Source organism: Oncorhynchus gorbuscha, linkage group LG07 (assembly GCF_021184085.1).
Source record: "Oncorhynchus gorbuscha isolate QuinsamMale2020 ecotype Even-year linkage group LG07, OgorEven_v1.0, whole genome shotgun sequence".
NCBI lineage: Eukaryota > Metazoa > Chordata > Actinopteri > Salmoniformes > Salmonidae > Oncorhynchus > Oncorhynchus gorbuscha.
In genome coordinates, this window is record NC_060179.1 from 74702056 (window position 1) to 74717615 (window position 15560).

At 43.4% G+C, this 15560-nt stretch overlaps 1 pseudogene; it reads right to left on the minus strand.

The window, feature by feature from the left end:
* Positions 1 to 2304: 2304 nt before the first annotated feature.
* Positions 2305 to 15560, minus strand: part of LOC124039047 — a 127124-nt pseudogene continuing 113868 nt past the window's right edge.

Below are 15560 nucleotides of genomic sequence, written 5' to 3' on the forward strand. Positions count from 1 at the left end.
GTACCATCTAAACTGCTGTGAAATATATATTCCATAATCAAAAATAGATGACATTTCTATAGGAATTTGGCCAGATCACCCAAAAAGTTAGATTGCAGCTTTAAATACAGGCCATCTTGACTAGTTTGTACATTAATTACTGACCAATCTATCCATAAATACTTTATCTTTTTCAAATTAAACCATCTTACTGAGAGAAAAATAGTTTAGGCATTCATCTTAAGATAAATAGGTGAGACAACCACATATCACAATCATAGATTGTCAAGTAGATATCAAGTAGATGTCAGCAAGAAAACGTCTGACACGGTAAGAGGTGAAACAAGCTTGACATTGTATAGCTGGCAGTGTGGGCTGTGGAAAACTTCCAGGACAGACCAAAATAAACTGCATGGACACTGACCTTGAACACGTCGACCTTGCTTACCCAAGCCTTCTTCACACACGGGTTTAAAGAAATGACTCCACCATGGAAAGCATGTCATAAAGGGGTTTGCCTAACAGTGCAACCCATAACTGGTAGAGATCTCTGGGCTATTTTGAGTAGATAGTCACACCAGGTTTGTCTTGACTGCTACAAGGAATAGCCATAGCGTGTCAACTCAACATTAACTCAAATGTATTTAAATCTCTCAACAATGAGCACATTTTATTCCCTATACCCGATACTGTAACTTAATTGATCAAGTTTTACTAGTTACACTTTGCAGAATTCATTCATATTGAATGATTTTCTGGGGGCTGATGTGAATTGAATAACCAGTGGAGTAAGTTTGTGAGAAACATTTAAAAATATTACAAGTTCACAACACCACTTGAGTTATTGGCACCCAATATGTAATTCGGCCAAGAGACCTTACAAGAATGCTAATATTTCCTGACAGGGTGGGTTTTGGTTAAATTGCACCAACAAGAGTATTCCAAGCTATTGCAATACAACAGTGGGAAATGTATTTACTTTTATCCATCCCTTGTGAACAAAAACAATGATTATGCTTCTGGGGCAGCTGGGATATTTTCTGGTTATAGCCCAATGAGCAGGCAAATCCTCACCAGATAAGCCATCGTTTTTTTTAAACTGGCGAGGCCACGAAGAAGAGAAACTGAGGCAATACCATTCCCAAACAGATTATATTTAAAAAATGAATTGTACCAAAGTCAAGTTTTAACAAGGAGAGAAAATGAAGATCCATCACAGCAATCCAACCGCTCCAATGTGTTTTAGGTTTGAGGATTGTCATTCTACTGTTGGTAAATCCAACCGCTCTAATGTGTTTTAGGTTTGAGGATTGTCATTCTACTGTTGGTAAATCCAACCGCTCTAATGTGTTTTAGGTTTGAGGATTGTAGTTCTACTGTTGGTAAATCCAACCGCTCTAATGTGTTTTAGGTTTGAGGATTGTCATTCTACTGTTGGTAAATCCAACCGCTCTAATGTGTTTTAGGTTTGAGGATTGTAGTTCTACTCTTGGTAAATCCAACCGCTCTAATGTGTTTTAGGTTTGAGGATTGTCATTCTACTGTTGGTAAATCCAACCGCTCTAATGTGTTTTAAATTGTCCTACTGTCGCAACCGCTCTAATGTGTTTTAGGTTTGAGGATTTCTACTGTCGGTAAATCCAACCGCTCTAATGTGTTTTAGGTTTGAGGATTGTCGTTCTACTGTCGGTAAATCCAACCGCTCTAATGTGTTTTAGGTTTGAGGATTGTAGTTCTACTGTCGGTAAATCCAACCGCTCTAATGTGTTTTAGGTTTCAGGATTGTAGTTCATCCAGGTTAGGGAGGGTTTCCCCGCCAGGGATATCCTTGTTTCATTGCGCACCAGCGACTCCTGTGGTGGGCCAGGCACAGTGCACACTGACCAGATTGGTGACTTCTGGGTTGGATGTGCATTGTGTCAAGAAGCAGTCGCCACAGTGTACAGTGTTTCTTCCAACACATTGGTGTTTTCAAAAATTATAAGAAAAGACCATGCTGTTATCCTTGCCAGAGGATAAATGAGGAGTGCCAATAATTATGAAAACTTGATTTTGTATTAAATAATTGTATGTTGTCGTCGGGTTCCATTGAAAAAATTTAAAAGTACAGTATTTCTTACATGTTGATATTTTGAGTATATCTCTATAATTATATTGTTAATTTTTTTTTTAAGTATTGTTTGTTCATTGCCAGTCAGGGTGCCAGTCATTTTGGAGCCCACTGTACGTACATGTGGAGGTAAAACAGAAGCTAAACAAAACGTTTTAGAGAAGTATAGAAAAGTATTACTCTTTTCTATGCTAAAGTTCTATTGGATGGGAGCTTTATTTAAAATGACAGTGGGGAAATGTGATCAGGGATAAGTGAGACAATATCAGGCATCTTGGAAGAAAGAAAGAATCCAGGTCCTTTGTCATTTCTGCTGCCACCACCCGAGACAGTTTCCCTGGTCCTGGTGTCTGGTGAGGGGGCGTGTTGTCCTGCCGCTTCACCTCCACCTTCACCCCAGCTACAGGACCTACAGCTTCTGGCTCTCCATGCAGTACTGGTTGGGGTGATTGAGCGGTAGCCCAGAGTCCTCAATCTGACAACACAAAACAGAAAAAAGTTGTGTACGGTGTCAGACAGTAAAAAGAATACCGGTTCAAATGTTAATGAGCTAGAAAGAGTAGCGATGGTCAGATTTGACAGACATGTTAGAAAGAAAAAAACTCTGCTTCAGTTATTTGACCATTTTCATTGTACTGGTGTAATGAACTGCTGCAATTCCTCCCTCATCTTCAAGCCTGGCTGTGTGATTGGGATAGAACAAACCAGCTTTGAAGTCTACCTGATTAGTCTCTCTCCTGCCATCATCTTGATCATTGTCCAATTCCTTTGTCTAGCTAGGAAAATGCTAGCTAACTACTAGACTGTATTGGAACAAGCATGGGGGGGTAGGTACACCTACATATCTCAGCAGCACTTCAATAGGAATAGACTTCTTACAAAAACAAGAATCAAAGAAATAAGTTGAGTACTGATCTAAGAAAAAAACATTATCTCTCCTGTTACTATACTGTCTCTGTTCACGGTCTGTCCAGCAAACTTTTTTTTAACGTTTTTTTTTAGGAATGGGGGAAAAATCTCAGAGCCACAGGTTGCTGAGTAGAGAGCTTTCCATTACACCCTGATCGGTCTCAGTTTCACCACATTACAGCAAATGGCACTTGGCCTTCTGGCTGTGAAAAATGACAAAATGCATAAACATGAAACAATCCGAAACAGACATCAGAAACAAATCAATCTTTGAATGATTTTGCTGCAGCCCCCGCCCCTTCTGCCCCCTCCCCTAATCCGAGGTGAAGCATGTCAGAGCGCTCCACTGGACACTATCATTACTCTTTCCATTGTTTGATTTATCATCAGTGTAAATATTTAATCATTTAAGTATTATATTTTGACCTTTAATAAACACTGCCAAGGACGGAGAAACGACTGCGATCTATCTGTACAAACCCACAGATCTGGAACCAGGTAGGACATGTGGCAATTTGAATTCTCCCAGTCGCAGGTAAAGGATAAATTAGTTGGTCGTCTTTGTGTCCCATGATGACGTAGAGATGAGTGGCTGTAGATTTGGGGGATGGCCCAGACCCACCTCACAAAACAGCTATGCTTTGCGTATTAATGTCACAAACGTGCAGTTCAGATGACAGCACCCAAAAATGAGTCATACATTTAATAAATTCACGAGTCAGTCAGAATTCACTGAAAAACACTTTAGAGGCATTGAAATCATTCTCCGTGACAATGTGAGTAAATTAGAACACTAAATGAGAGTAGAAACAATCACCACAAATATGAATCATAACCTTAAGCTTAGTAGCAAAGTGATGAATTGCAATGGTGGACTAGTTTAGGGACATTTATGATACTATCTAGTCTAGATGTATTGGTAATGTAAGTAAGGCAACTTTTGTTGTAAAGAAGTTACATATAGCTGAAGCCAGTAGGAATCCAATAACAATAATTTAGGCTGGTAACCAGGAACAATGTGACCCCCCCCCAAGGGTGTCGCTAGGTCACAACAGACAGTGTCCTTTGCCTGACCTCTCTTCAAGGAGCAAAGTGGCTTTCATCGGGACCGACTTTCATCGTGACTTACTCTCAAGTAACCAAAAAAGGCTAGGTAGTCTAAAACCTTATTGAATAAGATTGATCAGAAATCTGTCCCATTAAAACATATTGGGGAGTAAGGCATACAGTCTTAAACATGTACTCTCACTGGGTTATCAGATTGAAATGTGATTGAGGATATTAGCAGCATCTGAATAAACTTTGCACCGGAGCGATGGCAAATACATCACATCCAACACCCTTCTCTCCTTCTCAGACTCAAATGAACCTGTCACATAGCAGATAGTCAACATTTATATCTTGGTGCTACATTCCCACATTCTCACCGGGATTCTGGCACTTCAACTGCGTTGAATGCTGAGGGACAGGGGCACGTGATAAAGAAATAATCCTGACTGACATCTCTAGATTATTGCCTTCTCACCGAAACGTTTAAAACACCACCTGTCAGTTTGCAGAGCGTCCAATTTGAATAGAATTAACAGTGCAGCACGGAACATCTGACGGATATTGTCAACATGCATTGGAGAGACCAACTTCCCAAACTGCCGCTTTAATGGCTTCCCGAAAATAACACATTACCAAACCCCGCGGTATGTCAGAGAAATCGCTATGATCAACGTACATAACAGCACAGACATAAAGAACAATGAAAACAAGTTGCCCCACATTTTTTTACATTCTCCGTCTTAAATAGGGATATTAATAACCTTGAACATGACTGAAACTGCTTATCCAAAGGTCCACCACTAAAATACATCAGATCAAATAAAAACTCATTAAGGGCTAAATTAATCTAAAAATCTCATAATAAACCCATACAATTTAAACGGCTATGACGACTAATGATGGATGTGAGTTTGGTGCTCCTCCAGAGACTTCATGCATGAGCTGCAGGGTACTCCCCAAGGCCCTCACAAAGGTGGGCAGGCCGCCCCAATTACATCCGGCCCCGAATGAAAGGCGTCCTTACACTGTGTGACAGCTCAGAGTACTTCTGGCAGGTCAGTAAATTCCCTCGAAACTCCAGGATCTGAAAACAAGAAAGGAAAGTAGAGCGAAAACAGAGATGAGAGGTTATAAAGAGTTATAAAGAGTTGAGAGTTATAAAGAGATCTTCAATTGTATAGAACAGGAATGTTGCGTAAGAGACGATTTGACGTTATCCAATAGCATTGGCTAGACGCTATAAGCAGTTGCAGGAATAATTCTAATCAAAATCAATCGCCCTTGTTTTTTTGCAGTTGCTAATTATGGAGAAATGTCACAACATGGCACTAATGTGAGGCTCAAAGTATTACTGTAAATGATACTTTCCATGACACTTAAATACAGCACAGATAAAAAGAGGGCGATAACTTGAAGTTATCAAACAAAAATAAGTGATTTACAGGGTTTGTGTTGCAATAATGTGAAGCACAAAATCCCAACTAACTTTTTTTATTTTCTTCCTTAAGTTATCGACCAGGGCCTGGTTTCTCAAAAGCATCGTAAAATCCCCTATTCTATGGACGTACTGGCGCATCAATCTAAGTAACATAAAACAAATTGCCATCAAAATCCATCAGGTTAGCTGGAGAGATATTTTTTGTTGTTGTCTTAATGAATGGAATTATGGAGGTAGTTTTGTGCCTATCTAAACAAAGGGGTTAAATATATGTAAAAAATAATAATATATACACACATACAGTACCAGTCAAAAGTCTGGACACACCTGCTCATAACCAGGGTTTTTCTTTATTTCTACTATTTTCTACATGTAGAATAACAGTGAAGACATCAAAACTATGAAGTAACACATATGGAATCAAGTAGTAACCAAAAAAGTGTTCAACAGACTCTTCAAATAGTCACCCTTTGCCTTGATGACAGCTTTGCACACACTTGGCATTCTCTCAACCAGCTTCATGAGGTAGTCACCTGGAATGCATTTCGATTAACAGGTGTACTTTGTTAAAAGTTCATTTGTGGAATTTCTTTCCTTAATGCATTTGAGCCAATGACCAAGTCCATAATATGGCAAGAATCTTCCTAAAGCTGGCAAACTGAGCAATCAGGGGAGAAGGGTCTTGGTCAGGGAGGTGACCAAGAACCCTATGGTCACTGACAGAGCTCTAGAGTTCCTTTGTGAAGATGGAAGAACCTTCCAGAAGGACAAGCATCTCTGCAGCACTCCACCAATCAGGCCTTTATGACAGAGTGACCAGACCAAAGCCACTCCTCAGTAAAAAGTGAATGACAGTCCGCTTGGAGTTTGCCAAAAGGCACCTAAAGATTCTTAGTCCATGAGAAACCAGATTCTCTAGTCTGATGAAACCAAGATTGAACTCTTGGGCCTGAACGCCAAGCGTCACGTCTGGAGGAAACCTGGCACCATCCCTATGGGGAAGCATGGTGGTGGCAGCATCATGATGTGGGGATGTTTTTCAACAGCAGGGACTGGGAGACTAGTCGGGATCGAGTCAAAGATGAACGAAGCAAAGTACAGAGAGATCCTTGATGAAAACTAGCTTCAGACCTCAGACTCAAGCGAATATTCACCTTCCAACAGGACAATGGGCCTAAGCATACAGCAAAGACAACACAGGAGTCAAGGACAGTCTCGAATGTCCTTGAGTGGCCCAGCAAGAGCCCGGACTTGAACCCGATCGAACATCTCTGGAGAGACCTGAAAATAGCCGTGCAGCATCGATACCCATCCAACCTGACAGAGCTTGAGAGGTTCTGCAGAGAAGAATGGGGGAAACTCCCCAAATACAGGTGTGCCAAGCTTGTAGCATCATTCCCAAGAAGACTTTGTCATTATGGGGTATTGTGTGTAGATTGATGAGGGAAAAAACGAGTTAATACATTTTAGAATAAGGCTGTAACCTAAATAAAATTGGAAAAAGTGAAGGGGTCTGAATACTTTCCGAAGGCACGGTTTTTGCTTTGTCATTTTGCTTTGTCATCTATATATACAGGACAGACAGTTCACTTTATTTTTGGACCGTATTTTTTGCCATTTATGAATGTGTTATTCAATGCGTTTCCATGGGCATAATTAGTAAAGGCCAAATTCAATATTTGATTGAATATTTGTTTTATAGTAAATTATCTATGGTATGACCATCTTAAAACAATACCATATGTCAGCTTAGAACCTCCCCACTCCTTAGACTTTAAGAGGTTAAGGAGAGATTAAAACTCCAATGTTCCACTTTACCAATGACTGCCATTCTGAAGGACAAACCGGTTAGCGTACCTTCTTATTGCGGGCAATGTCACGTCGGTGTCTGGCGAGTCTGGCCTCTGAGGTCTGTAGTGTCTGTTTGGGCAGCGCCAGGAAGACCGGTTGACTGAGGGCCGATGTTATGCATATTAATTACTTCCCAATGATTTCTCTCACATTGGATTCAGTCGCTCACATTTAATAATGCTGCCTATATAGCCCGTCTCTCTGCTCAGGGGCCTCTACGGTGCATGCATTGGCCTCCTGGGCCGAACCACAAACAGTGTCAGTGAGTCCTCTGCTCAACGTAGAGTACTTACTCGTACCAGGGAGGGAGATTCTATAGGGGGTTGCTGAGGGGGGGACATGGGAGAAATGATTCATTTCATTTGGGTTGGCTGTTCACCTAAACTAACACGCTGTCCTCTAGTCCTTCCCTAGTCCTCAACAGATTGCTTGGTACGCAAATTATTATTTGTACATAGAAATATATATTTTTTTCTATGAATTTGTAGACAGAAATATCTGGGTATGAAAAGGCTACTTTTAACAGTGCTAAGAATGGACTGTGTTGAATGCTTAAAAGTAGAGTACTCAAAACATGGAGAATTGACCTCCAACAGTCTAAAAAAGACTTGCACTAAAGACATGTCTAAATCAAATCAAATTTAATTTGTCACATACACATGGTGAGTAGCTGTTAATGCTAGTGTAGCGAAATGCTTGTGCTTCTAGTTCCGACAATGCAGTAATAACCAACGAGTAATCTATCCTAACAATTCCACAACAACTACCTTATACACACAAGTGTAAAGGGATAAATAATATGTACATAAAGATATATGAATGAGTGATGGTACAGAACGGCATAGGCAAGATACAGTAGATGGTACTGAGTGCAGTATATACAGTGCCTTGCGAAAGTATTCGGCCCCCTTGAACTTTTCGACCTTTTGCCACATTTTAGGCTTCAAACATAAAGATATAAAACTGTATTATTTTGTGAAGAATCAACAACAAGTGGGGCACAATCATGAAGTGGAACGACATTTATTGGATATTTCAAACTTTTTTAACAAATGAAAAACTGAAAAATTGGGCGTGCAAAATTATTCAGCCCCATTACTTTCAGTGCTGCAAACTCTCTCCAGAAGTTCAGTGAGGATCTCTGAATGATCCAATGTTGACCTAAATGACTAATGATGATAAATACAATCCACCTGTGTGTAATCAAGTTTCCGTATAAATGCACCTGCACTGTGATAGTCTCAGAGGTCCGTTAAAAACGCAGAGAGCATCATGAAGAACAAGGAACACACCAGGCAGGTCTGAGATACTGTTGTGAAGAAGTTTAAAGCCGGATTTGGATGCAAAAAGATTTCCCAAGCTTTAAACATCCCAAGGAGCACTGTGCAAGCGATAATATTGAAATGGAAGGAGTATCAGACCACTGCAACTCTACCAAGACCTGGCCATCCCTCTACACTTTCAGCTCATACAAGGAGAAGACTGATCAGAGATGCAGCCAAGAGGCCCATGATCACTCTGGATGAACTGCAGAGATCTACAGCTGAGGTGGGAGACTCTGTCCATCGGACAACAATCAGTCGTATATTGCACAAATCTGGCCTTTATGGAAGAGTGGCAAGAAGAAAGCCATTTCTTAAAGATATCCATAAAAAGTGTCGTTTAAAGTTTGCCACAAGCCACCTGGGAGACACACCAAACATGTGGAAGAAGGTGCTCTGGTCAGATGAAACCAAAATTGAACTTTTTGGCAACAATGCAAAACGTTATGTTTGGCGTAAAAGCAACACAGCTCATCACCCTGAACACAACATCCCCACTGTCAAACATGGTGGTGGCAGCATCATGGTTTGGGCCTGCTTTTCTTCAGCAGGGACAGGGAAGATGGTTAAAATTGATGGGAAGATGGATGGAGCCAAATACAGGACCATTCTGGAAGAAAACCTGATGGAGTCTGCAAAAGACCTGAGACTGGGACGGAGATTTGTCTTCCAACAAGACAATGATCCAAAACATAAAGCAAAATCTACAATGCAATGGTTCAAAAATAAACATATCCAGGTGTTAGAATGGCCAAGTCAAAGTCCAGACCTGAATCCAATCGAGAATCTGTGGAAAGAACTGAAAACTGCTGTTCACAAATGCTCTCCATCCAACCTCACTGAACTCAAGCTGTCTTGTAAAGAGGAATGGGAAAAAATGTCAGTCTCTCGATGTGCAAAACTGATAGAGACATACCCCAAGCGACTTACAGCTGTAATCGCAGCAAAAGGTGGCGCTACAAAGTATTAACTTAAGGGGGCTGAATAATTTTGCACGCCCAATTTTTTGGTTTTTGATTTGTTAAAAAAGTTTGAAATATCCAATAAATGTCGTTCCACTTCATGATTATGTCCCACTTGTTGTTGATTCTTCACAAAAAAATACAGTTTTATATCTTTATGTTTGAAGCCTGAAATATGGCAAAAGGTCGCAAAGTTCAAGGGGGCCGAATACTTTCGCAAGGCACTGTACATATGAGATGAGTAATGTAGGGTATGTAAACATAAAAGTGGCATTGTTTAAAGTGGCTAGTGATACATGTATTACATAAAGATGGCAAGATGCAGTAGATGGTATAGAGTACAGTATATACTGTTGTGTCTTTGGCTATGCCGGATTAAGTGATATGACATGCTATTCTATACAATAATTTCTCCATAATTAATATTACCTGATAGAGCTACTCATGTAAATGTAATTAACTAGAGAGTCGGGGCACCACAAAATAATATTTATAGAGCTGTTATCTTCCGAATAAACTCTTAAGGACCTAGAAATATTTGACATCAATAACAGTCAATATTAATCGTCACCTTAATTCAGTCTCATCTGAAAGTTGTAAATTGTTGGATATCTTCACGAAACCTGGCTAACATGTTGAATCAGCAATACAAAATTGGGTTTAATTATTAATTTACTAAATACCTAATTAATCACAGAATTACACAAACACATAATTAATCATAACTTGATTACAAATTACGTCATAAAGGAAAACGTCCCTAGCGGGCGGAACAGATATGACAGATTGTTACACAAAAGAAAAGGGCTGGGTTTGAGTGAAAGAGCGGGAAGACTGAGTAACAAAGGAAGAAGCTGTGCTATCGTAAATACAGTATCTTATGCATTCTAAATTACCGCCCATTTGGAAAAGGAAAATGCAATAAATATTTACTCTGAGCTGCGCTTCGGTAGGTTGGTGGTAGATGGAAGGCCGTGTTGCCAAACCGAGTCCTTTGAAGAATGTCTCTGGTGGTCAATTGGATACGTTGTAGTAACGTCGTTGTGTGATAGACGGGATACTCTGTCTGTTCCTTCATAACCTCTTTTGCAGCTGCTGTTGCTGACTTAACAGCTAGGAGGTATCACTTCTGTCGTGAATAAGAGTTCAAAGTTCATGCCATTCGCAACCAAAACTCACGCTGATGTTGGCTTCGTTCTGTAGTTATTATATGAACCATTCTGACATTTGACCGTCGTCCTCACATCCTCAGAACAGAAGGTTATATTGTCGTCAAGGCTTTATATGGGAAGGGAGAGGAGGGGTTTGTTTGAAAAGTTTTATAACCCATGACTCTTCACAGGGGCTGGCCACTGATTGAGCAGAGCCCTAACCTTATGAAAACCCAATTCTCACATTTTAGAAGCTAAAATCACATTTCATCCCATCACAAATAATTTCATATTCAAACATTTAATTGGAACTGTCATGCAGGTGAAAGAGGACCCAAAAGCGACTTGGCGAAAACAGAGTCTTTAATCCAGTAAAGTGAATACAAACAAAAAAACACAACTTTCACTCGAAATGATGAGGACAAACTGGAGACTCGATCTTGAACAGCAGGTGAACAGCAGGTTGCCTCGGGAAGGCACTCGAACCAGACAGACTCAGACACCTGCTCACCACGCAGCATCTGAGGAAAACACGACACGACAGGGCGATACACAATCACAGCACGGTGAATTCTAAACAAGGAACCGACAGGACAGGAACGGAACACAAAGGAAGAAATAGGGACTCTAATCAGGGGAAAGGATCGGGAACAGGTGTGGGAAGACTAAATGATTGATTAGGGGAATAGGAACAGCTGGGAGCAGGAACGGAACGATAGAGAGAAGAGAGAGCGAGAGAGTGAGAGAGGGAGGGGAGAGAGAGGGATAGAAAGAGGGAAAGAACCTAATAAGACCAGCAGAGGGAAACGAATAGAATGGGGAGCACAGGGACAAGACATGATAATAAATGACAAACATGACAGTACCCCCCACTCACCGAGCGCCTCCTGGCGCACTCGAGGAGGAATCCTGGCGGCAACGGAGGAAATCATCAATGAGTGAACGGTCCAGCACGTCCCGAGACGGAACCCAACTCCTCTCCTCAGGACCGTAACCCTCCCAATCCACTAAGTATTGGTGACCCCGTCCCCGAGAACGCATGTCCATGATCTTATGTACCTTGTAAATAGGTGCGCTCTCGACAAGGACGGGAGGGGGGAGGGAAGACGAACGGGGGTGCGAAGAAAGGGCTTAACACAGGAGACATGGAAGACAGGATGGACGCGACGAAGATGTCGCGGAAGAAGCAGTCGCACAGCGACAGGATTGACGACCTGGGAAACACGGAACGGACCAATGAACCGCGGAGTCAACTTACGAGAAGCTGTCGTAAGAGGAAGGTTGCGAGTGGAAAGCCACACTCTCTGGCCGCAACAATACCTTGGACTCTTAATCCTGCGTTTATTGGCGGCTCTCACAGTCTGTGCCCTGTAACGGCAAAGTGCAGACCTCACCCTCCTCCAGGTGCGCTCACAACGTTGGACAAACGCTTGAGCGGAGGGAACGCTGGACTCGGCAAGCTGGGATGAGAACAGAGGAGGCTGGTAACCCAGACTACTCTGAAACGGAGATAACCCGGTAGCAGACGAAGGAAGCGAATTGTGAGCGTATTCTGCCCAGGGAGCTGTTCTGCCCAAGACGCAGGGTTTCTGAAAGAAAGGCTGCGTAGTATGCGACCAATCGTCTGATTGGCCCTCTCTGCTTGACCGTTAGACTGGGGATGAAACCCGGAAGAGAGACTGACGGACGCACCAATCAAACGACAGAACTCCCTCCAAAACTGTGACGTGAATTGCGGGCCTCTGTCTGAAACGGCGTCTAACGGGAGGCCATGAATTCTGAATACATTCTCGATAATGATTTGTGCCGTCTCCTTAGCGGAAGGAAGTTTAGCGAGGGGAATGAAATGTGCCGCCTTAGAGAACCTATCGACAACCGTAAGAATCACAGTCTTCCCCGCAGACAAAGGCAGACCGGTAATGAAGTCTAGGGCGATGTGAGACCATGGTCGAGAAGGAATGGGGAGCGGTCTGAGACGACCGGCAGGAGGAGAGTTACCCGACTTAGTCTGCGCGCAGTCCGAACAAGCAGCCACGAAACGGCGCGTGTCACGCTCCTGAGTCGGCCACCAAAAGCGCTGGCGAATAGACGCAAGAGTGCCTCGAACACCGGGATGACCAGCTAACTTGGCAGAGTGAGCCCACTGAAGAACAGCCAGACGAGTGGAAACAGGAACGAAAAGGAGGTTACTAGGACAAGCGCGCGGCGACGCAGTGTGCGTGAGTGCTTGCTTAACCTGTCTCTCAATTCCCCAGACTGTTAACCCGACAACACGCCCATAAGGAAGAATCCCCTCGGGATCAGTAGAAGCCACAGAAGAACTAAACAGACGGGATAAGGCATCAGGCTTGGTGTTCTTGCTACCCGGACGGTAAGAAATCACAAACTCGAAACGAGCGAAAAACAACGCCCAACGAGCTTGACGGGCATTAAGTCGTTTGGCAGAACGGATGTACTCAAGGTTCTTATGGTCTGTCCAAACGACAAAAGGAACGGTCGCCCCTCCAACCACTGTCGCCATTCGCCTAGGGCTAAGCGGATGGCGAGCAGTTCACGGTTACCCACATCATAGTTGCGCTCAGATGGCGACAGGCGATGAGAAAAATAAGCGCAAGGATGAACCTTATCGTCAGACTGGAAGCGCTGGGATAGAATGGCTCCCACGCCTACCTCTGAAGCGTCAACCTCGACAATGAATTGTCTAGTGACGTCAGGAGTAACGAGGATAGGAGCGGACGTAAAACGTTCTTTTAGAAGATCAAAAGCTCCCTGGGCGGAACCGGACCACTTAAAACACGTCTTGACAGAAGTAAGAGCTGTGAGAGGGGCAGCAACTTGACCGAAATTACGAATGAAACGCCGATAGAAATTAGCGAAACCTAAAAGCGCTGCAACTCGACACGTGACCTTGGAACGGGCCAATCACTGACAGCTTGGACCTTAGCGGAATCCATCTGAATGCCTTCAGCGGAAATAACGGAACCGAGAAAAGTAACGGAGGAGACATGAAAAGAGCACTTCTCAGCCTTTACGTAGAGACAATTCTCTAAAAGGCGCTGTAGAACACGTCGAACGTGCTGAACATGAATCTCGAGTGACGGAGAAAAAATCAGGATATCGTCAAGATAGACAAAAACAAAGATGTTCAGCATGTCTCTCAGAACATCATTAACTAATGCCTGAAAAATAGCTGGCGCATTGGCGAGACCGAACGGCAGAACCCGGTACTCAAAATGCCCTAACGGAGTGTTAAACGCCGTTTTCCACTCGTCCCCCTCTCTGATGCGCACGAGATGGTAAGCGTTACGAAGGTCCAACTTAGTAAAGCACCTGGCTCCCTGCAGAATCTCGAAGGCTGATGACATAAGGGGAAGCGGATAACGATTCTTAACCGTTATGTCATTCAGCCCTCGATAATCCACGCAGGGGCGCAGAGTACCGTCCTTCTTCTTAACAAAAAGAACCCCGCCCCGGCCGGAGAGGAAGAAGGCACTATGGTACCGGCGTCAAGAGACACAGACAAATAATCCTCGAGAGCCTTACGTTCGGGAGCCGACAGAGAGTATAGTCTACCCCGAGGAGGAGTGGTCCCCGGAAGGAGATCAATACTACAATCATACGACCGGTGAGGAGGAAGGGAGTTGGCTCGGGACCGACTGAAGACCGTGCGCAGATCATGATATTCCTCCGGCACTCCTGTCAAATCGCCAGGTTCCTCCTGAGAAGTAGGGACAGAAGAAACGGGAGGGATGGCAGACATTAAACACTTCACATGACAAGAAACGTTCCAGGATAGGATAGAATTACTAGACCAATTAATAGAAGGATTATGACATACTAGCCAGGGATGACCCAAAACAACAGGTGTAAACGGTGAACGGAAAATCAAAAAAGAAATAGTCTCACTGTGGTTACCAGATACTGTGAGGGTTAAAGGTAGTGTCTCAAATCTGATACTGGGAAGATGACTACCATCTAAGGCGAACATGGGCGTAGGCTTCTCTAACTCTCTGAAAGGAATGTCATGTTTCCGAACCCATGCTTCGTCCATGAAACAACCCTCAGCCCCAGAGTCTATCAAGGCACTACATGTAGCACCCGAACCGGTCCAGCGTAGATGGACCGACAAAGTAGTACAGGATTTTGATGGAGAGACTTGAGTAGTTGCGCTCACCTGTAGCCCTCCGCTTACAGATGAGCTCTGGCTTTTACTGGACATGAATTAACAAAATGTCCAGCAACTCCGCAATAGAGGCACAGGCGGTTGGTGATCCTCCGTTCCCTCTCCTTAGTCGAGATGCAAATCCCTCCCAGCTGCATGGGCTCAGTCTCTGAGCCAGGGGAGGGAGATGGGTGCGATGCGGAGCAGGGAAACACCGTTGATGCGAGCTCTCTTCCACGAGCCCGGTGACGAAGATCTACCCGTCGTTCTATGCGGATGGCGAGAGCAATCAAAGAGTCCACATCTGAAGGAACCTCCCGGGAGAGAATCTCATCCTTAACCACTGCGTGGAGTCCCTCCAGAAAACGAGCGAGCAGCGCCGGCTCGTTCCACTCACTAGAGGCAGCAAGAGTGCGAAACTCAATAGAATAATCCGTTATGGACCGTTCACCTTGGCATAAGGAAGCCAGGGCCCTAGAAGCCTCCCTACCAAAAACTGAACGGTCAAAAACCCGAATCATCTCCTCTTTAAAGTTCTGGAACTTGTTAGAGCAATCAGCCCTTGCCTCCCAGATAGCTGTGCCCCATTCTCGAGCCCGGCCAGTAAGGAGTGAAATGACGTAAGC